This window comes from Daphnia magna, linkage group LG9 (assembly GCF_020631705.1).
Source record: "Daphnia magna isolate NIES linkage group LG9, ASM2063170v1.1, whole genome shotgun sequence".
NCBI classification, from domain to species: Eukaryota; Metazoa; Arthropoda; class Branchiopoda; order Diplostraca; family Daphniidae; genus Daphnia; species Daphnia magna.
In genome coordinates this window covers 6,168,439-6,187,967 of record NC_059190.1, presented here as the reverse complement: position 1 = coordinate 6,187,967, position 19,529 = coordinate 6,168,439, and the positions used below count along the sequence as shown (strand labels likewise).

Sequence of the window (19,529 nt, the reverse complement as noted above, 5' to 3'; positions counted from 1 at the left end):
CACACGTACAAAAAATGACTGAGTTGATTCACCAGTAAAACCAGCCATTGTCCTCGTAAAATGAAGGAGTGTCGCCAAACAGCCAACGAGGGTTGGGGAAAGCCCCGACAAAAAAAGTCACAAACCAATCAAAAAATTCTCACAAGTAAGGGAATACAATGAATATACGAGTACTTACAAAATATCAAAAGACGGAAAGTTAACAACACAAACTAACATCACAAATAAACAGGAAAATAACCAAAGAATGTGACTTACAGTTTTCAGTAAATGACGGAAGGAAAAAAACGTCTGCACCCATCTACAACCGCTAAACCCTGGAAATTCATAATGTGCATCGTTCCATACAACGACCACATGCCTTTCACGAAGGAGCAATGAAAAAACAACAAAAGTGTCCCAGTTAAGAAAAATGTCGGCTTTTCCTTAATAACAAATTAAGCTCGAAACGGTATGCTCTTGAAAGCTATTAACAACCAAAAGCAATAAAAAAAACGTCGAAACGAGAAGCGATCTTCACTGAATTTACCATTTCCTTGTACCCACATTCGTTTGCTTACATATATTTTCCCCAAGCACCTCATCAAAAGTGAAGTGGTTAGAACAAATAATCTCATCCTTATTCCAGCTTGTCATACGACAGTTAGACCTAAGCATTAGGATTGACGTGAAAAACTCTTTATTGGTTGTTTTTGGTTTCTTATTTCGATCAAGAACCCTTATTCAGCATGGCTACAGGAGTTGAAGACAGAACGGTTACGAAGAACGTACCATAGAAGTTGTTGGTACTCATCACATAAAGCCACGTGATTCTCGGAAAAATAAGTGATAGTTTTATACGCCCAACGTGGGGCTCGAACCCACGACCCTGAGATTAAGAGTCTCATGCTCTACCGACTGAGCTAGCCAGGCCAACAACAAATGTTAATGCTAACATTGTGACATGACACATGACACCATTTCTGCTAAGTTTTAGCCCAGGAGGATGGATAGCCCAACCACAAACGACCATACATTATGAGGCAGCACAGTAATTTAGAAAAACACTTTTCATATATTGCGTTGATTATCTACCGCAGTTTTTCTGTAGTTTCTTTCAAAGCAATGTCACTCTAATAACGTCAGTACTCCAGAAGTTAAGAAACGTGCGAAAGTTTTGTTTAGTTGATGAGAATGTATGGAAACATTGTACATTGGCCCGTAAGAGGATCGAACTCGTGACCTCCGCGTTATTAGCACGGCGCTCTAACTAACTGAGCTAACAGGCCATGCTGTAGCTACAAACGCACAAAATATAATTGGGTGGATTCGCATGAAGAACCAAAATAAAATTATATGACAGTGAAGGGATTCGAACCCTTGCCTCCGAAAAGACTGGTGCCTAAAACCAGCGCCATAGACCACTCGGCCACACTATCCGTATAAAATATTTATCATGAACATGAGTTTGATTATTGTTTCACAGTTTAAACGTTTATCATACAACAACATTGCTGGCAAAAAAACGAGTTTGGATTTTGGACTGTATTTAGCTTATTTTAATTTTCCATAAGTACCTCATAATAATTGAACTAGTTGATAAGGAAATTTGCACACGATTTAGCGATTCGCAGACAGCAGGATTTGAACCTGCACTCCAAGATGGAAACAGATTTCAAGTCTGTCGCCTTAACCACTCGGCCATGTCTGCTTGTTTTATTCCAATCAATGAAATTCCGCTGTGAAATTTACCAATAAAAAGCTCCATTAGAAAAAAATATAAACTTTTATTGCCAGTTGAAATTCATTTCTACTGTTATAATGGAAAATAAATAGAAAATAAAATAAACAATTAATTTGATCCTTGGATGCAGATCGTATAAAGGGAAGAGAAAGACAAATATGACAATGTTGATCTCATCACAATAATTTTGAAAAGACAAAAGCAATAGACACTGAGGTAAGTAAATACAAGTTTAAAAAATCTATACATATTAAGATAGAGGAATACAAATTAACAAAAATTTATAAAAATTTAAAATAAAATCGATGATTAAATGTAAGAGGGAAATGGAGGATCCATCTGGAAGGACAACTGGTTTCCATGAACTCTCTACTTGTATTCGACGTGAGATACGTTGGGGATTCCTCGCCTTCCAGGTGGTGAACATGTAGCCAGTAGGAAGAGTAAATGTGGGCTGAGAGATTACCTATCTCCGGCCCAAAATGGTCATACATCAAATCTTCTTTGGACGACCCACAGCCCGTCTGACACATGGTTCCTTCAAACCAGCTCCAAACGATGAGGCATTCAGGACACTGAAACATCAAAATGCTCGTCGGTTTCGGGATGTCGATGGCATATAGGACACGTGGCATCGTTGAATAGATCCAACCGATAGCAGCTGGTGATGGTAGGAAGAAATCGCTAGTTGAACATGGACATGATCTTTCTGATGTTATTTGGCAGGGCTGCAGTCTCCTTCCAGATACATGGTCAATCCATATAACGCCTCGGGATCTCCCATAGCGGTAACCTCTAGGATTCACTGGTTATATGTTTTTCTGTGTACCATGGTATTCCCAAGCCCCAGTATGGAAGAGGCAAATAGTTTCTCGATTTCATGCCCTGGTTGCTGAAGGAACTTGGACCTCTTCCTGACTGCTATGGCAACCGTGATTTCTTTCATAAGGTTTTCATCTCCAAAATATTTCCAAAATGTAAATTTTTGAAAGCACCACCACTGGCCCGTAAGAGGATCGAACTCATGACCTCCGCGTTATTAGCACGGCGCTCTAACCAACTGAGCTAACAGGCCTACAAAATATTACACACGTACAAAAAATGACTGAGTTGATTCACCAGTAAAACCAGCCATTGTCCTCGTAAAATGAAGGAGTGTCGCCAAACAGCCAACGAGGGTTGGGGAAAGCCCCGACAAAAAAAGTCACAAACCAATCAAAAAATTCTCACAAGTAAGGGAATACAATGAATATACGAGTACTTACAAAATATCAAAAGACGGAAAGTTAACAACACAAACTAACATCACAAATAAACAGGAAAATAACCAAAGAATGTGACTTACAGTTTTCAGTAAATGACGGAAGGAAAAAAAACGTCTGCACCCATCTACAACCGCTAAACCCTGGAAATTCATAATGTGCATCGTTCCATACAACGACCACATGCCTTTCACGAAGGAGCAATGAAAAAACAACAAAAGTGTCCCAGTTAAGAAAAATGTCGGCTTTTCCTTAATAACAAATTAAGCTCGAAACGGTATGCTCTTGAAAGCTATTAACAACCAAAAGCAATAAAAAAAACGTCGAAACGAGAAGCGATCTTCACTGAATTTACCATTTCCTTGTACCCACATTCGTTTGCTTACATATATTTTCCCCAAGCACCTCATCAAAAGTGAAGTGGTTAGAACAAATAATCTCATCCTTATTCCAGCTTGTCATACGACAGTTAGACCTAAGCATTAGGATTGACGTGAAAAACTCTTTATTGGTTGTTTTTGGTTTCTTATTTCGATCAAGAACCCTTATTCAGCATGGCTACAGGAGTTGAAGACAGAACGGTTACGAAGAACGTACCATAGAAGTTGTTGGTACTCATCACATAAAGCCACGTGATTCTCGGAAAAATAAGTGATAGTTTTATACGCCCAACGTGGGGCTCGAACCCACGACCCTGAGATTAAGAGTCTCATGCTCTACCGACTGAGCTAGCCAGGCCAACAACAAATGTTAATGCTAACATTGTGACATGACACATGACACCATTTCTGCTAAGTTTTAGCCCAGGAGGATGGATAGCCCAACCACAAACGACCATACATTATGAGGCAGCACAGTAATTTAGAAAAACACTTTTCATATATTGCGTTGATTATCTACCGCAGTTTTTCCGTAGTTTCTTTCAAAGCAATGTCACTCTAATAACGTCAGTACTCCAGAAGTTAAGAAACCTGCGAAAGTTTTGTTTAATTGATGAGAATGTATGGAAACATTGTACATTGGCCCGTAAGAGGATCGAACTCGTGACTTCCGCGTTATTAGCACGGCGCTCTAACCAACTGAGCTAACAGGCCACGCTGTAGCTACAAACGCACAAAAGATAATTGGGTGGATTCGCATGAAGAACCAAAATAAAATTATATGACAGTGAAGGGATTCGAACCCTTGCCTCCGAAGAGACTGGTGCCTAAAACCAGCGCCATAGACCACTCGGCCACACTATCCGTATAACATATTTATCGTGAACATGAGTTTGATTATTGTTTCACAGTTTAAACGTTTATCATACAACAACATTGCTGGCAAAAAAACGAGTTTGGATTTTGGACTGTATTTAGCTTATTTTAATTTTCCATAAGTACCTCATAATAATTGAACTAGTTGATAAGGAAATTTGCACACGATTTAGCGATTCGCAGACAGCAGGATTTGAACCTGCGCTCCAAGATGGAAACAGATTTCAAGTCTGTCGCCTTAACCACTCGGCCATGTCTGCTTGTTTTATTCCAATCAATGAAATTCCGCTGTGAAATTTACCAATAAAAAGCTCCATTAGAAAAAAATATAAACTTTTATTGCCAGTTGAAATTCATTTCTACTGTTATAATGGAAAATAAATAGAAAATAAAATAAACAATTAATTTGATCCTTGGATGCAGATCGTATAAAGGGAAGAGAAAGACAAATATGACAATGTTGATCTCATCACAATAATTTTGAAAAGACAAAAGCAATAGACACTGAGGTAAGTAAATACAAGTTTAAAAAATCTATACATATTAAGATAGAGGAATACAAATTAACAAAAATTTATAAAAATTTAAAATAAAATCGATGATTAAATGTAAGAGGGAAATGGAGGATCCATCTGGAAGGACAACTGGTTTCCATGAACTCTCTACTTGTATTCGACGTGAGATACGTTGGGGATTCCTCGCCTTCCAGGTGGTGAACATGTAGCCAGTAGGAAGAGTAAATGTGGGCTGGAGATTACCTATCTCCGGCCCAAAATGGTCATACATCAAATCTTCTTTGGACGACCCACAGCCCGTCTGACACATGGTTCCTTCAAACCAGCTCCAAACGATGAGGCATTCAGGACACTGAAACATCAAAATGCTCGTCGGTTTCGGGATGTCGATGGCATATAGGACACGTGGCATCGTTGAATAGATCCAACCGATAGCAGCTGGTGATGGTAGGAAGAAATCGCTAGTTGAACATGGACATGATCTTTCTGATGTTATTTGGCAGGGCTGCAGTCTCCTTCCAGATACATGGTCAATCCATATAACGCCTCGGGATCTCCCATAGCGGTAACCTCTAGGATTCACTGGTTATATGTTTTTCTGTGTACCATGGTATTCCCAAGCCCCAGTATGGAAGAGGCAAATAGTTTCTCGATTTCATGCCCTGGTTGCTGAAGGAACTTGGACCTCTTCCTGACTGCTATGGCAACCGTGATTTCTTTCATAAGGTTTTCATCTCCAAAATATTTCCAAAATGTAAATTTTTGAAAGCACCACCACTGGCCCGTAAGAGGATCGAACTCATGACCTCCGCGTTATTAGCACGGCGCTCTAACCAACTGAGCTAACAGGCCTACAAAATATTACACACGTACAAAAAATGACTGAGTTGATTCACCAGTAAAACCAGCCATTGTCCTCGTAAAATGAAGGAGTGTCGCCAAACAGCCAACGAGGGTTGGGGAAAGCCCCGACAAAAAAAGTCACAAACCAATCAAAAAATTCTCACAAGTAAGGGAATACAATGAATATACGAGTACTTACAAAATATCAAAAGACGGAAAGTTAACAACACAAACTAACATCACAAATAAACAGGAAAATAACCAAAGAATGTGACTTACAGTTTTCAGTAAATGACGGAAGGAAAAAAAACGTCTGCACCCATCTACAACCGCTAAACCCTGGAAATTCATAATGTGCATCGTTCCATACAACGACCACATGCCTTTCACGAAGGAGCAATGAAAAAACAACAAAAGTGTCCCAGTTAAGAAAAATGTCGGCTTTTCCTTAATAACAAATTAAGCTCGAAACGGTATGCTCTTGAAAGCTATTAACAACCAAAAGCAATAAAAAAACGTCGAAACGAGAAGCGATCTTCACTGAATTTACCATTTCCTTGTACCCACATTCGTTTGCTTACATATATTTTCCCCAAGCACCTCATCAAAAGTGAAGTGGTTAGAACAAATAATCTCATCCTTATTCCAGCTTGTCATACGACAGTTAGACCTAAGCATTAGGATTGACGTGAAAAACTCTTTATTGGTTGTTTTTGGTTTCTTATTTCGATCAAGAACCCTTATTCAGCATGGCTACAGGAGTTGAAGACAGAACGGTTACGAAGAACGTACCATAGAAGTTGTTGGTACTCATCACATAAAGCCACGTGATTCTCGGAAAAATAAGTGATAGTTTTATACGCCCAACGTGGGGCTCGAACCCACGACCCTGAGATTAAGAGTCTCATGCTCTACCGACTGAGCTAGCCAGGCCAACAACAAATGTTAATGCTAACATTGTGACATGACACATGACACAACATTTCTGCTAAGTTTTAGCCCAGGAGGATGGATAGCCCAACCACAAACGACCATACATTATGAGGCAGCACAGTAATTTAGAAAAACACTTTTCATATATTGCGTTGATTATCTACCGCAGTTTTTCCGTAGTTTCTTTCAAAGCAATGTCACTCTAATAACGTCAGTACTCCAGAAGTTAAGAAACCTGAGAAAGTTTTGTTTAATTGATGAGAATGTATGGAAACATTGTACATTGGCCCGTAAGAGGATCGAACTCGTGACTTCCGCGTTATTAGCACGGCGCTCTAACCAACTGAGCTAACAGGCCACGCTGTAGCTACAAACGCACAAAAGATAATTGGGTGGATTCGCATGAAGAACCAAAATAAAATTATATGACAGTGCAGGGATTCGAACCCTTGCCTCCGAAGAGACTGGTGCCTAAAACCAGCGCCATAGACCACTCGGCCACACTATCCGTATAACATATTTATCGTGAACATGAGTTTGATTATTGTTTCACAGTTTAAACGTTTATCATACAACAACATTGCTGGCAAAAACACGAGTTTGGATTTTAGACTGTATTTAGCTTATTTTAATTTTCCATAAGTACCTCATAATAATTGAACTAGTTGATAAGGAAATTTGCACACGATTTAGCGATTCGCAGACAGCAGGATTTGAACCTGCGCTCCAAGATGGAAACAGATTTCAAGTCTGTCGCCTTAACCACTCGGCCATGTCTGCTTGTTTTATTCCAATCAATGAAATTCCGCTGTGAAATTTACCAATAAAAAGCTCCATTAGAAAAAAATATAAACTTTTATTGCCAGTTGAAATTCATTTCTACTGTTATAATGGAAAATAAATAGAAAATAAAATAAACAATTAATTTGATCCTTGGATGCAGATCGTATAAAGGGAAGAGAAAGACAAATATGACAATGTTGATCTCATCACAATAATTTTGAAAAGACAAAAGCAATAGACACTGAGGTAAGTAAATACAAGTTTAAAAAATCTATACATATTAAGATAGAGGAATACAAATTAAAAAAATTTATAAAAATTTAAAATAAAATCGATGATTAAATGTAAGAGGGAAATGGAGGATCCATCTGGAAGGACAACTGGTTTCCATGAACTCTCTACTTGTATTCGACGTGAGATACGTTGGGGATTCCTCGCCTTCCAGGTGGTGAACATGTAGCCAGTAGGAAGAGTAAATGTGGGCTGGAGATTACCTATCTCCGGCCCAAAATGGTCATACATCAAATCTTCTTTGGACGACCCACAGCCCGTCTGACACATGGTTCCTTCAAACCAGCTCCAAACGATGAGGCATTCAGGACACTGAAACATCAAAATGCTCGTCGGTTTCGGGATGTCGATGGCATATAGGACACGTGGCATCGTTGAATAGATCCAACCGATAGCAGCTGGTGATGGTAGGAAGAAATCGCTAGTTGAACATGGACATGATCTTTCTGATGTTATTTGGCAGGGCTGCAGTCTCCTTCCAGATACATGGTCAATCCATATAACGCCTCGGGATCTCCCATAGCGGTAACCTCTAGGATTCACTGGTTATATGTTTTTCTGTGTACCATGGTATTCCCAAGCCCCAGTATGGAAGAGGCAAATAGTTTCTCGATTTCATGCCCTGGTTGCTGAAGGAACTTGGACCTCTTCCTGACTGCTATGGCAACCGTGATTTCTTTCATAAGGTTTTCATCTCCAAAATATTTCCAAAATGTAAATTTTTGAAAGCACCACCACTGGCCCGTAAGAGGATCGAACTCATGACCTCCGCGTTATTAGCACGGCGCTCTAACCAACTGAGCTAACAGGCCTACAAAATATTACACACGTACAAAAAATGACTGAGTTGATTCACCAGTAAAACCAGCCATTGTCCTCGTAAAATGAAGGAGTGTCGCCAAACAGCCAACGAGGGTTGGGGAAAGCCCCGACAAAAAAAGTCACAAACCAATCAAAAAATTCTCACAAGTAAGGGAATACAATGAATATACGAGTACTTACAAAATATCAAAAGACGGAAAGTTAACAACACAAACTAACATCACAAATAAACAGGAAAATAACCAAAGAATGTGACTTACAGTTTTCAGTAAATGACGGAAGGAAAAAAAACGTCTGCACCCATCTACAACCGCTAAACCCTGGAAATTCATAATGTGCATCGTTCCATACAACGACCACATGCCTTTCACGAAGGAGCAATGAAAAAACAACAAAAGTGTCCCAGTTAAGAAAAATGTCGGCTTTTCCTTAATAACAAATTAAGCTCGAAACGGTATGCTCTTGAAAGCTATTAACAACCAAAAGCAATAAAAAAAACGTCGAAACGAGAAGCGATCTTCACTGAATTTACCATTTCCTTGTACCCACATTCGTTTGCTTACATATATTTTCCCCAAGCACCTCATCAAAAGTGAAGTGGTTAGAACAAATAATCTCATCCTTATTCCAGCTTGTCATACGACAGTTAGACCTAAGCATTAGGATTGACGTGAAAAACTCTTTATTGGTTGTTTTTGGTTTCTTATTTCGATCAAGAACCCTTATTCAGCATGGCTACAGGAGTTGAAGACAGAACGGTTACGAAGAACGTACCATAGAAGTTGTTGGTACTCATCACATAAAGCCACGTGATTCTCGGAAAAATAAGTGATAGTTTTATACGCCCAACGTGGGGCTCGAACCCACGACCCTGAGATTAAGAGTCTCATGCTCTACCGACTGAGCTAGCCAGGCCAACAACAAATGTTAATGCTAACATTGTGACATGACACATGACACATGACACCATTTCTGCTAAGTTTTAGCCCAGGAGGATGGATAGCCCAACCACAAACGACCATACATTATGAGGCAGCACAGTAATTTAGAAAAACACTTTTCATATATTGCGTTGATTATCTACCGCAGTTTTTCTGTAGTTTCTTTCAAAGCAATGTCACTCTAATAACGTCAGTACTCCAGAAGTTAAGAACGTGCGAAAGTTTTGTTTAATTGATGAGAATGTATGGAAACATTGTACATTGGCCCGTAAGAGGATCGAACTCGTGACCTCCGCGTTATTAGCACGGCGCTCTAACCAACTGAGCTAACAGGCCATGCTGTAGCTACAAACGCACAAAAGATAATTGGGTGGATTCGCATGAAGAACCAAAATAAAATTATATGACAGTGAAGGGATTCGAACCCTTGCCTCCGAAGAGGCTGGTGCCTAAAACCAGCGCCATAGACCACTCGGCCACACTATACGTATAGCATATTTATCGTGAACATGAATTTGATTATTGTTTCACAGTTTAAACGTTTATCATACAACAACATAGCTGGCAAAAAAACGAGTTTGGATTTTGGACTGTATTTAGCTTATTTTAATTTTCCATAAGTACCTCATAATAATTGAACTAGTTGATAAGGAAATTTGCACACGATTTAGCGATTCGCAGACAGCAGGATTTGAACCTGCACTCTAAGATGGAAACAGATTTCAAGTCTGTCGCCTTAACCACTCGGCCATGTCTGCTTGTTTTATTCCAATCAATGAAATTCCGCTGTGAAATTTACCAATAAAAAGCTCCATTAGAAAAAAATATAAACTTTTATTGCCAGTTGAAATTCATTTCTACTGTTATAATGGAAAATAAATAGAAAATAAAATAAACAATTAATTTGATCCTTGGATGCAGATCGTATAAAGGGAAGAGAAAGACAAATATGACAATGTTGATCTCATCACAATAATTTTGAAAAGACAAAAGCAATAGACACTGAGGTAAGTAAATACAAGTTTAAAAAATCTATACATATTAAGATAGAGGAATACAAATTAACAAAAATTTATAAAAATTTTAAATAAAATCGATGATTAAATGTAAGAGGGAAATGGAGGATCCATCTGGAAGGACAACTGGTTTCCATGAACTCTCTACTTGTATTCGACGTGAGATACGTTGGGGATTCCTCGCCTTCCAGGTGGTGAACATGTAGCCAGTAGGAAGAGTAAATGTGGGCTGGAGATTACCTATCTCCGGCCCAAAATGGTCATACATCAAATTTTCTTTGGACGACCCACAGCCCATCTGACACATGGTTCCTTCAAACCAGCTCCAAACGATGAGGCATTCAGGACACTGAAACATCAAAATGCTCGTCGGTTTCGGGATGTCGATGGCATATAGGACACGTGGCATCGTTGAATAGATCCAACCGATAGCAGCTGGTGATGGTAGGAAGAAATCGCTAGTTGAACATGGACATGATCTTTCTGATGTTATTTGGCAGGGCTGCAGTCTCCTTCCAGATACATGGTCAATCCATATAACGCCTCGGGATCTCCCATAGCGGTAACCTCTAGGATTCACTGGTTATATGTTTTTCTGTGTACCATGGTATTCCCAAGCCCCAGTATGGAAGAGGCAAATAGTTTCTCGATTTCATGCCCTGGTTGCTGAAGGAACTTGGACCTCTTCCTGACTGCTATGGCAACCGTGATTTCTTTCATAAGGTTTTCATCTCCAAAATATTTCCAAAATGTAAATTTTTGAAAGCACCACCACTGGCCCGTAAGAGGATCGAACTCATGACCTCCGCGTTATTAGCACGGCGCTCTAACCAACTGAGCTAACAGGCCTACAAAATATTACACACGTACAAAAAATGACTGAGTTGATTCACCAGTAAAACCAGCCATTGTCCTCGTAAAATGAAGGAGTGTCGCCAAACAGCCAACGAGGGTTGGGGAAAGCCCCGACAAAAAAAGTCACAAACCAATCAAAAAATTCTCACAAGTAAGGGAATACAATGAATATACGAGTACTTACAAAATATCAAAAGACGGAAAGTTAACAACACAAACTAACATCACAAATAAACAGGAAAATAACCAAAGAATGTGACTTACAGTTTTCAGTAAATGACGGAAGGAAAAAAACGTCTGCACCCATCTACAACCGCTAAACCCTGGAAATTCATAATGTGCATCGTTCCATACAACGACCACATGCCTTTCACGAAGGAGCAATGAAAAAACAACAAAAGTGTCCCAGTTAAGAAAAATGTCGGCTTTTCCTTAATAACAAATTAAGCTCGAAACGGTATGCTCTTGAAAGCTATTAACAACCAAAAGCAATAAAAAAACGTCGAAACGAGAAGCGATCTTCACTGAATTTACCATTTCCTTGTACCCACATTCGTTTGCTTACATATATTTTCCCCAAGCACCTCATCAAAAGTGAAGTGGTTAGAACAAATAATCTCATCCTTATTCCAGCTTGTCATACGACAGTTAGACCTAAGCATTAGGATTGACGTGAAAAACTCTTTATTGGTTGTTTTTGGTTTCTTATTTCGATCAAGAACCCTTATTCAGCATGGCTACAGGAGTTGAAGACAGAACGGTTACGAAGAACGTACCATAGAAGTTGTTGGTACTCATCACATAAAGCCACGTGATTCTCGGAAAAATAAGTGATAGTTTTATACGCCCAACGTGGGGCTCGAACCCACGACCCTGAGATTAAGAGTCTCATGCTCTACCGACTGAGCTAGCCAGGCCAACAACAAATGTTAATGCTAACATTGTGACATGACACATGACACATGACACCATTTCTGCTAAGTTTTAGCCCAGGAGGATGGATAGCCCAACCACAAACGACCATACATTATGAGGCAGCACAGTAATTTAGAAAAACACTTTTCATATATTGCGTTGATTATCTACCGCAGTTTTTCTGTAGTTTCTTTCAAAGCAATGTCACTCTAATAACGTCAGTACTCCAGAAGTTAAGAAACGTGCGAAAGTTTTGTTTAATTGATGAGAATGTATGGAAACATTGTACATTGGCCCGTAAGAGGATCGAACTCGTGACCTCCGCGTTATTAGCACGGCGCTCTAACCAACTGAGCTAACAGCCCATGCTGTAGCTACAAACGCACAAAAGATAATTGGGTGGATTCGCATGAAGAACCAAAATAAAATTATATGACAGTGAAGGGATTCGAACCCTTGCCTCCGAAGAGACTGGTGCCTAAAACCAGCACCATAGACCACTCGGCCACACTATCCGTATAACAACTTTATCGTGAACATGAGTTTGATTATTGTTTCACAGTTTAAACGTTTATCATACAACAACATTGCTGGCAAAAAAAAGAGTTTGGATTTTGGACTGTATTTAGCTTATTTTAATTTTCCATAAGTACCTCATAATAATTGAACTAGTTGTTAGGAAATTTGCACACGATTTAGCGATTCGCAGACAGCAGGATTTGAACCTGCGCTCCAACATGGAAACAGATTTCAAGTCTGTCGCCTTAACCACTCGGCCATGTCTGCTTGTTTTATTCCAATCAATGAAATTCCGCTGTGAAATTTACCAATAAAAAGCTCCATTAGAAAAAAATATAAACTTTTATTGCCAGTTGAAATTCATTTCTACTGTTATAATGGAAAATAAATAGAAAATAAAATAAACAATTAATTTGATCCTTGGATGCAGATCGTATAAAGGGAAGAGAAAGACAAATATGACAATGTTGATCTCATCACAATAATTTTGAAAAGACAAAAGCAATAGACACTGAGGTAAGTAAATACAAGTTTAAAAAATCTATACATATTAAGATAGAGGAATACAAATTAACAAAAATTTATAAAAATTTTAAATAAAATCGATGATTAAATGTAAGAGGGAAATGGAGGATCCATCTGGAAGGACAACTGGTTTCCATGAACTCTCTACTTGTATTCGACGTGAGATACGTTGGGGATTCCTCGCCTTCCAGGTGGTGAACATGTAGCCAGTAGGAAGAGTAAATGTGGGCTGGAGATTACCTATCTCCGGCCCAAAATGGTCATACATCAAATCTTCTTTGGACGACCCACAGCCCGTCTGACACATGGTTCCTTCAAACCAGCTCCAAACGATGAGGCATTCAGGACACTGAAACATCAAAATGCTCGTCGGTTTCGGGATGTCGATGGCATATAGGACACGTGGCATCGTTGAATAGATCCAACCGATAGCAGCTGGTGATGGTAGGAAGAAATCGCTAGTTGAACATGGACATGATCTTTCTGATGTTATTTGGCAGGGCTGCAGTCTCCTTCCAGATACATGGTCAATCCATATAACGCCTCGGGATCTCCCATAGCGGTAACCTCTAGGATTCACTGGTTATATGTTTTTCTGTGTACCATGGTATTCCCAAGCCCCAGTATGGAAGAGGCAAATAGTTTCTCGATTTCATGCCCTGGTTGAAGGTTTTCATCTCCAAAATATTTCCAAAATGTAAATTTTTGAAAGCACCACCACTGGCCCGTAAGAGGATCGAACTCATGACCTCCGCGTTATTAGCACGGCGCTCTAACCAACTGAGCTAACAGGCCTACAAAATATTACACACGTACAAAAAATGACTGAGTTGATTCACCAGTAAAACCAGCCATTGTCCACGTAAAATGAAGGAGTGTCGCCAAACAGCCAACGAGGGTTGGGGAAAGCCCCGACAAAAAAAGTCACAAACCAATCAAAAAATTCTCACAAGTAAGGGAATACAATGAATATACGAGTACTTACAAAATATCAAAAGACGGAAAGTTAACAACACAAACTAACATCACAAATAAACAGGAAAATAACCAAAGAATGTGACTTACAGTTTTCAGTAAATGACGGAAGGAAAAAAAACGTCTGCACCCATCTACAACCGCTAAACCCTGGAAATTCATAATGTGCATCGTTCCATACAACGACCACATGCCTTTCACGAAGGAGCAATGAAAAAACAACAAAAGTGTCCCAGTTAAGAAAAATGTCGGCTTTTCCTTAATAACAAATTAAGCTCGAAACGGTATGCTCTTGAAAGCTATTAACAACCAAAAGCAATAAAAAAACGTCGAAACGAGAAGCGATCTTCACTGAATTTACCATTTCCTTGTACCCACATTCGTTTGCTTACATATATTTTCCCCAAGCACCTCATCAAAAGTGAAGTGGTTAGAACAAATAATCTCATCCTTATTCCAGCTTGTCATACGACAGTTAGACCTAAGCATTAGGATTGACGTGAAAAACTCTTTATTGGTTGTTTTTGGTTTCTTATTTCGATCAAGAACCCTTATTCAGCATGGCTACAGGAGTTGAAGACAGAACGGTTACGAAGAACGTACCATAGAAGTTGTTGGTACTCATCACATAAAGCCACGTGATTCTCGGAAAAATAAGTGATAGTTTTATACGCCCAACGTGGGGCTCGAACCCACGACCCTGAGATTAAGAGTCTCATGCTCTACCGACTGAGCTAGCCAGGCCAACAACAAATGTTAATGCTAACATTGTGACATGACACATGACACATGACACCATTTCTGCTAAGTTTTAGCCCAGGAGGATGGATAGCCCAACCACAAACGACCATACATTATGAGGCAGCACAGTAATTTAGAAAAACACTTATCATATATTGCGTTGATTATCTACCGCAGTTTTTCTGTAGTTTCTTTCAAAGCAATGTCACTCTAATAACGTCAGTACTCCAGAAGTTAAGAAACGTGCGAAAGTTTTGTTTAATTGATGAGAATGTATGGAAACATTGTACATTGGCCCGTAAGAGGATCGAACTCATGACCTCCGCGTTATTAGCACGGCGCTCTAACCAACTGAGCTAACAGCCCATGCTGTAGGTACAAACGCACAAAAGATAATTGGGTGGATTCGCATGAAGAACCAAAATAAAATTATATGACAGTAAAGGGATTCGAACCCTTGCCTCCGAAGAGACTGGTGCCTAAAACCAGCGCCATAGACCACTCGGCCACACTATCCGTATAACATATTTATCGTGAACATGAGTTTGATTATTGTTTCACAGTTTAAACGTTTATCATACAACAACATTGCTGGCAAAAAAACGAGTTTGGATTTTGGACTGTATTTAGCTTATTTTAATTTTCCATAAGTACCTCATAATAATTGAACTAGTTGATAAGGAAATTTGCACACGATTTAGCGATTCGCAGATAGCAGGATTTGAACCTGCGCTCCAACAAGGAAACAGATTTCAAGTCTGTCGCCTTAACCAGTCGGCCATGTCTGCTTGTTTTATTCCAATCAATGAAATTCCGCTGTGAAATTTACCAATAAAAAGCTCCATTAGAAAAAAATATAAACTTTTATTGCCAGTTGAAATTCATTTCTACTGTTATAATGGAAAATAAATAGAAAATAAAATAAACAATTAATTTGATCCTTGGATGCAGATCGTATAAAGGGAAGAGAAAGACAAATATGACAATGTTGATCTCATCACAATAATTTTGAAAAGACAAAAGCAATAGACACTGAGGTAAGTAAATACAAGTTTAAAAAATCTATACATATTAAGATAGAGGAATACAAATTAACAAAAATTTATAAAAATTTAAAATAAAATCGATGATTAAATGTAAGAGGGAAATGGAGGATCCATCTGGAAGGACAACTGGTTTCCATGAACTCTCTACTTGTATTCGACGTGAGATACGTTGGGGATTCCTCGCCTTCCAGGTGGTGAACATGTAGCCAGTAGGAAGAGTAAATGTGGGCTGGAGATTACCTATCTCCGGCCCAAAATGGTCATACATCAAATCTTCTTTGGACGACCCACAGCCCGTCTGACACATGGTTCCTTCAAACCAGCTCTGTGATGTATGTGTGTGGATCATGTCTGTCAAGTGTGTATGTGTGATATTGGTGGCGCAAAGAAAACGCCGCTAGAGGAGCGGCGAGCGCGGTGGCTGAGGGGTCATTCGGGCTCGCGTTCTGATGCGATCAAGTAATACTTTCATGTCCGTCTCATCTTACATTCTCGTGGACTCCCCGTGTGTAGTTTAAATACAGTGGCGATCCTTCGATCGCATAAAGACACAACATGGCGCAGTTGGTATAACCTTTTTCTCAGTTTCGGCTTTGTAATCTTCCGTTTGCTGTACCATCGTTAGCCACCAAGTGTTCAGTGTGTCGGTGGGCGCCGCCATTTTGGTTTTGTGCTCAGCTTCCCCGTTTCTTACATGTGATCGGTGGCGTCTCAGTTTGGTTTATCCGGCAATCGAATAGAAGTAGTGTAGACATTTAGCGTGAGATATTCTCGGCCCTCAGCTAATCCATCCCGTCGTTCTTCAGTAACACGCGGTTCAAGAGTGGCCCCTTTTGACGTGTTAACTTGATGAACAATCCATATTTCCTTCGTTCGTCAAAACATTGGGATTCATATAATTCCCCCCGCAATTCGACCCCGGTCAGCATGACAACGGCAGCTGATGCGTTGGCTGCGGCCAATGCGGCGACGGCCGCCATTACGGCTAATGACGCTCGCATCGACGCCATAGAACAAGGCCAGATGACCATTGCAGCCCAGCTGACGACCTTGACGGCGCAACTTCAAGCTTTTCTCACAGCCGGTGGTGGCGCTGGTGGAGCTGTTGGCGGCGGCGCGGGTGGTGGCGCTAGTGGGGGAGGCAGCGGTGGCGCTAGTGGCGGTGGTGGTGGTGCCGGCAGCAGCGGCGTTGGTGTTGGTACCGGTGGCGTTGCTGGGCATGCGGTTCCACATCCGAGGCGGCGGCTCGATCCATCTGGAATGGATAAGCTTCACGGCGATATCACTATTTTGCTACTGCGTTCTTGGAGAAATCGGTGGAATGATTTCGCAGAGTTGAACCAGCTTCTCACGTATCCGGTCACAGAACAGATGGCCGCTTTTCGCATGGCCCTAGACTCTACGATGCAACAGGTGGTAGAAGTGGCATTGGGGATCACACCCGCAACAGTTACGACCCCCAACCAAGTGCTCGACCTCATCGCGGATTACATCCGGGCGAAACGCAATGTGGCACTAGACCGAGTGGCGTTTGAAGAACGTCGTCAAGGTCCATCAGAATCGTTCGATGATTTTTACATCGGCCTGCGCCGTCTAGCAGAAGCAGCAGATTTATGTGGTGCGTGTTCCGAAACGAGACTGGTGACTCGTATCATTGCCGGGACGCGCGACGCTGAGACGAAGAAGAAATTATTGGCCATCAGTCCTTTCCCCGGTTTGCAGGTGGCGGTCAACATTTGTCGCAGCGAAGAGTCGGCCCGTGCGAACGAGCGCACTCTGAGTGGACAATCCGGTGTTGCAGCTATTCACCCCAAGAACGGCAAGGTTGACAATCGTTCATTGAACGAGTGCGGCGCGTGTGGCCGCTCGACCCATGTGAATGGGGCGACATGTCCGGCGATGGGCAAGAATTGCCATGCATGTGGAAAGCCTGATCATTTTTCCCCCAGATGCCCCACTCGCGACAAAGGGAAATTCGGGGCAAATGGAGGAATGGGCGTCGGATCTAAATCCAAAATGGCCCACATAACCATCGGAAATGTCCAAGATACTCATTGGCGGCGCTGCTCTCCGACCATATTGTTGGACGTGATTCGTGACGATGGCAGTGTCGGTGCTCAAATCAGTGACGTTATTCCCGATCCAGGTGCTGAGGTCAGTGTCGGTGGCCGCGACGTTATGGCAGCTTTGGGCCTAGTTGAAAAGGATCTGGCGGCTTCGTCATTTGACCTAGTGATGGCCGACAGATCCTCTCCGTTGTTATCCATCGGACAGCGAGACATTCATATCCGGTATGGAGATCGGAGCGCTCATATCACGATTGTGTTCTGCCCGGAAATCCGCGGCATGCTTTTATGCCGGTTGGATTGCGTCGAATTAAATATTTTGCATCGACAATACCCGAAGCCGCTGTCTCGAGTGCGTTCGGTTACGTTTTCATTGCCGGAGGAAAATCCACCAAGTGACACAACTTCCACTTCATCTGGCGGGACGTTTCTCAAGGATATTTACATCCCCATGGAGCCTACCGCGGAGCAGATTTCGACCATCGAGGCGGCTATCAGCGCCGAGTTTGAAATGGTTTTTAACCAGGAAGAGGGGTTACGCAAAATGGCAGGCCCGGATATGGTAATTCAGCTCCGCGACGATGCAGTCCCATTTTATGTCAATGGTGCGCGACCCATTGCTTTCGGGGATCGTTCTGACGTGAAGCGTGTGCTAGACGACCTGGTGGCGAAAAAGGTGATCGTGGCAGTTAGCGAGGCGTCGGAGTGGGCCGCTCCATTAGTCGTCATTCGGAATGCAAAAACTGGAAAAATTCGTATATGTGTCGATCATACACGCCTAAACAAATTCGTGTTACGGCCTACCCATCCAACGCGTACACCACGCGACGCGGTAGCGGAAGTGGATAGTGAAAGCCGATATTTCACAAGCTTCGATGCGGCCAACGGGTATTATCAGATACCCCTCCATCCCTCCTGCCAACATCTGACTACGTTTATGACCCCCTGGGGTCGATACAAATTCCTTCGCGTGTCCATGGGATTATGTTGTTCCGGGGACGAGTACAATCGGCGAGCGGATGTCGCGTTTGCAGCATTGTCTAACACCGTGAGAGTGGTTGACGACTTGCTGCGATTTGACCGGACATTTCCAGCCCACGTCGCGGGAGTATGTGCAGTATTGCAGGCAGCGCGGACGGCAGGAATCACCTTCAGTAAGGAGAAATTTCGGTTTGCTCAATCCCGCATTTCTTGGGTCGGATATGATATCCGGCACGGCGGCATCACCATCGAGGAAGAAAAACTCAAAGCGCTGTCGCATTTTCCCAAGCCAACCAACGTATCAGAGCTGCGTTCTTTCATGGGGTTGGTTGAACAATTGGCGGGATTTTCAACTGAAGTGGCGGCGGCCAAGAGTCCCCTTCGTCCACTTCTCAGCACGCGCAATCCTTTCGTATGGACCGAAGATCATGATCGGTCTTTCGAAGCTGTAAAACTGGCCCTTATCTCTCCGCCTGTGTTGGTGCACTTCGACCCCATGCGTGAAACGACAATCCAGGTCG

The 19,529-nt window shown here is 41.5% G+C and overlaps 28 non-coding genes across 28 annotated transcripts; all 28 read right to left on the bottom strand.

Moving 5' to 3' along the window:
• Nucleotides 1-839: 839 nt before the first annotated feature.
• On the bottom strand, nt 840-912 carry Trnak-cuu. Its single transcript has one exon. It is a non-coding gene; the product is annotated as a tRNA-Lys (tRNA).
• Nucleotides 913-1,194: 282 nt separating this feature from the next.
• Trnai-aau lies at nt 1,195-1,268 on the bottom strand. The gene has a single exon. It is a non-coding gene; the product is annotated as a tRNA-Ile (tRNA).
• Nucleotides 1,269-1,336: 68 nt separating this feature from the next.
• On the bottom strand, nt 1,337-1,418 carry Trnal-uag. The gene has a single exon. It is a non-coding gene; the product is annotated as a tRNA-Leu (tRNA).
• Nucleotides 1,419-1,608: 190 nt separating this feature from the next.
• Nucleotides 1,609-1,690, bottom strand: Trnas-uga. The gene has a single exon. It is a non-coding gene; the product is annotated as a tRNA-Ser (tRNA).
• Nucleotides 1,691-2,724: 1,034 nt separating this feature from the next.
• Nucleotides 2,725-2,798, bottom strand: Trnai-aau. The gene has a single exon. It is a non-coding gene; the product is annotated as a tRNA-Ile (tRNA).
• An 852-nt stretch (nt 2,799-3,650) lies between these two features.
• Nucleotides 3,651-3,723, bottom strand: Trnak-cuu. Its single transcript has one exon. It is a non-coding gene; the product is annotated as a tRNA-Lys (tRNA).
• A 282-nt stretch (nt 3,724-4,005) lies between these two features.
• Trnai-aau lies at nt 4,006-4,079 on the bottom strand. The gene has a single exon. It is a non-coding gene; the product is annotated as a tRNA-Ile (tRNA).
• Nucleotides 4,080-4,147: 68 nt separating this feature from the next.
• Nucleotides 4,148-4,229, bottom strand: Trnal-uag. The gene has a single exon. It is a non-coding gene; the product is annotated as a tRNA-Leu (tRNA).
• Nucleotides 4,230-4,419: 190 nt separating this feature from the next.
• On the bottom strand, nt 4,420-4,501 carry Trnas-uga. Its single transcript has one exon. It is a non-coding gene; the product is annotated as a tRNA-Ser (tRNA).
• A 1,033-nt stretch (nt 4,502-5,534) lies between these two features.
• Nucleotides 5,535-5,608, bottom strand: Trnai-aau. The gene has a single exon. It is a non-coding gene; the product is annotated as a tRNA-Ile (tRNA).
• Nucleotides 5,609-6,459: 851 nt separating this feature from the next.
• On the bottom strand, nt 6,460-6,532 carry Trnak-cuu. The gene has a single exon. It is a non-coding gene; the product is annotated as a tRNA-Lys (tRNA).
• A 284-nt stretch (nt 6,533-6,816) lies between these two features.
• Trnai-aau lies at nt 6,817-6,890 on the bottom strand. Its single transcript has one exon. It is a non-coding gene; the product is annotated as a tRNA-Ile (tRNA).
• A 68-nt stretch (nt 6,891-6,958) lies between these two features.
• Trnal-uag lies at nt 6,959-7,040 on the bottom strand. Its single transcript has one exon. It is a non-coding gene; the product is annotated as a tRNA-Leu (tRNA).
• A 190-nt stretch (nt 7,041-7,230) lies between these two features.
• Nucleotides 7,231-7,312, bottom strand: Trnas-uga. Its single transcript has one exon. It is a non-coding gene; the product is annotated as a tRNA-Ser (tRNA).
• Nucleotides 7,313-8,344: 1,032 nt separating this feature from the next.
• Trnai-aau lies at nt 8,345-8,418 on the bottom strand. The gene has a single exon. It is a non-coding gene; the product is annotated as a tRNA-Ile (tRNA).
• An 852-nt stretch (nt 8,419-9,270) lies between these two features.
• On the bottom strand, nt 9,271-9,343 carry Trnak-cuu. The gene has a single exon. It is a non-coding gene; the product is annotated as a tRNA-Lys (tRNA).
• Nucleotides 9,344-9,631: 288 nt separating this feature from the next.
• On the bottom strand, nt 9,632-9,705 carry Trnai-aau. The gene has a single exon. It is a non-coding gene; the product is annotated as a tRNA-Ile (tRNA).
• Nucleotides 9,706-10,045: 340 nt separating this feature from the next.
• Trnas-uga lies at nt 10,046-10,127 on the bottom strand. Its single transcript has one exon. It is a non-coding gene; the product is annotated as a tRNA-Ser (tRNA).
• Nucleotides 10,128-11,160: 1,033 nt separating this feature from the next.
• On the bottom strand, nt 11,161-11,234 carry Trnai-aau. The gene has a single exon. It is a non-coding gene; the product is annotated as a tRNA-Ile (tRNA).
• Nucleotides 11,235-12,084: 850 nt separating this feature from the next.
• On the bottom strand, nt 12,085-12,157 carry Trnak-cuu. Its single transcript has one exon. It is a non-coding gene; the product is annotated as a tRNA-Lys (tRNA).
• A 289-nt stretch (nt 12,158-12,446) lies between these two features.
• Nucleotides 12,447-12,520, bottom strand: Trnai-aau. Its single transcript has one exon. It is a non-coding gene; the product is annotated as a tRNA-Ile (tRNA).
• A 68-nt stretch (nt 12,521-12,588) lies between these two features.
• Nucleotides 12,589-12,670, bottom strand: Trnal-uag. The gene has a single exon. It is a non-coding gene; the product is annotated as a tRNA-Leu (tRNA).
• Nucleotides 12,671-12,859: 189 nt separating this feature from the next.
• Nucleotides 12,860-12,941, bottom strand: Trnas-uga. The gene has a single exon. It is a non-coding gene; the product is annotated as a tRNA-Ser (tRNA).
• Nucleotides 12,942-13,920: 979 nt separating this feature from the next.
• Trnai-aau lies at nt 13,921-13,994 on the bottom strand. The gene has a single exon. It is a non-coding gene; the product is annotated as a tRNA-Ile (tRNA).
• Nucleotides 13,995-14,845: 851 nt separating this feature from the next.
• Trnak-cuu lies at nt 14,846-14,918 on the bottom strand. Its single transcript has one exon. It is a non-coding gene; the product is annotated as a tRNA-Lys (tRNA).
• Nucleotides 14,919-15,207: 289 nt separating this feature from the next.
• Nucleotides 15,208-15,281, bottom strand: Trnai-aau. The gene has a single exon. It is a non-coding gene; the product is annotated as a tRNA-Ile (tRNA).
• Nucleotides 15,282-15,349: 68 nt separating this feature from the next.
• Nucleotides 15,350-15,431, bottom strand: Trnal-uag. The gene has a single exon. It is a non-coding gene; the product is annotated as a tRNA-Leu (tRNA).
• Nucleotides 15,432-15,621: 190 nt separating this feature from the next.
• On the bottom strand, nt 15,622-15,703 carry Trnas-uga. The gene has a single exon. It is a non-coding gene; the product is annotated as a tRNA-Ser (tRNA).
• Nucleotides 15,704-19,529: the final 3,826 nt, after the last annotated feature.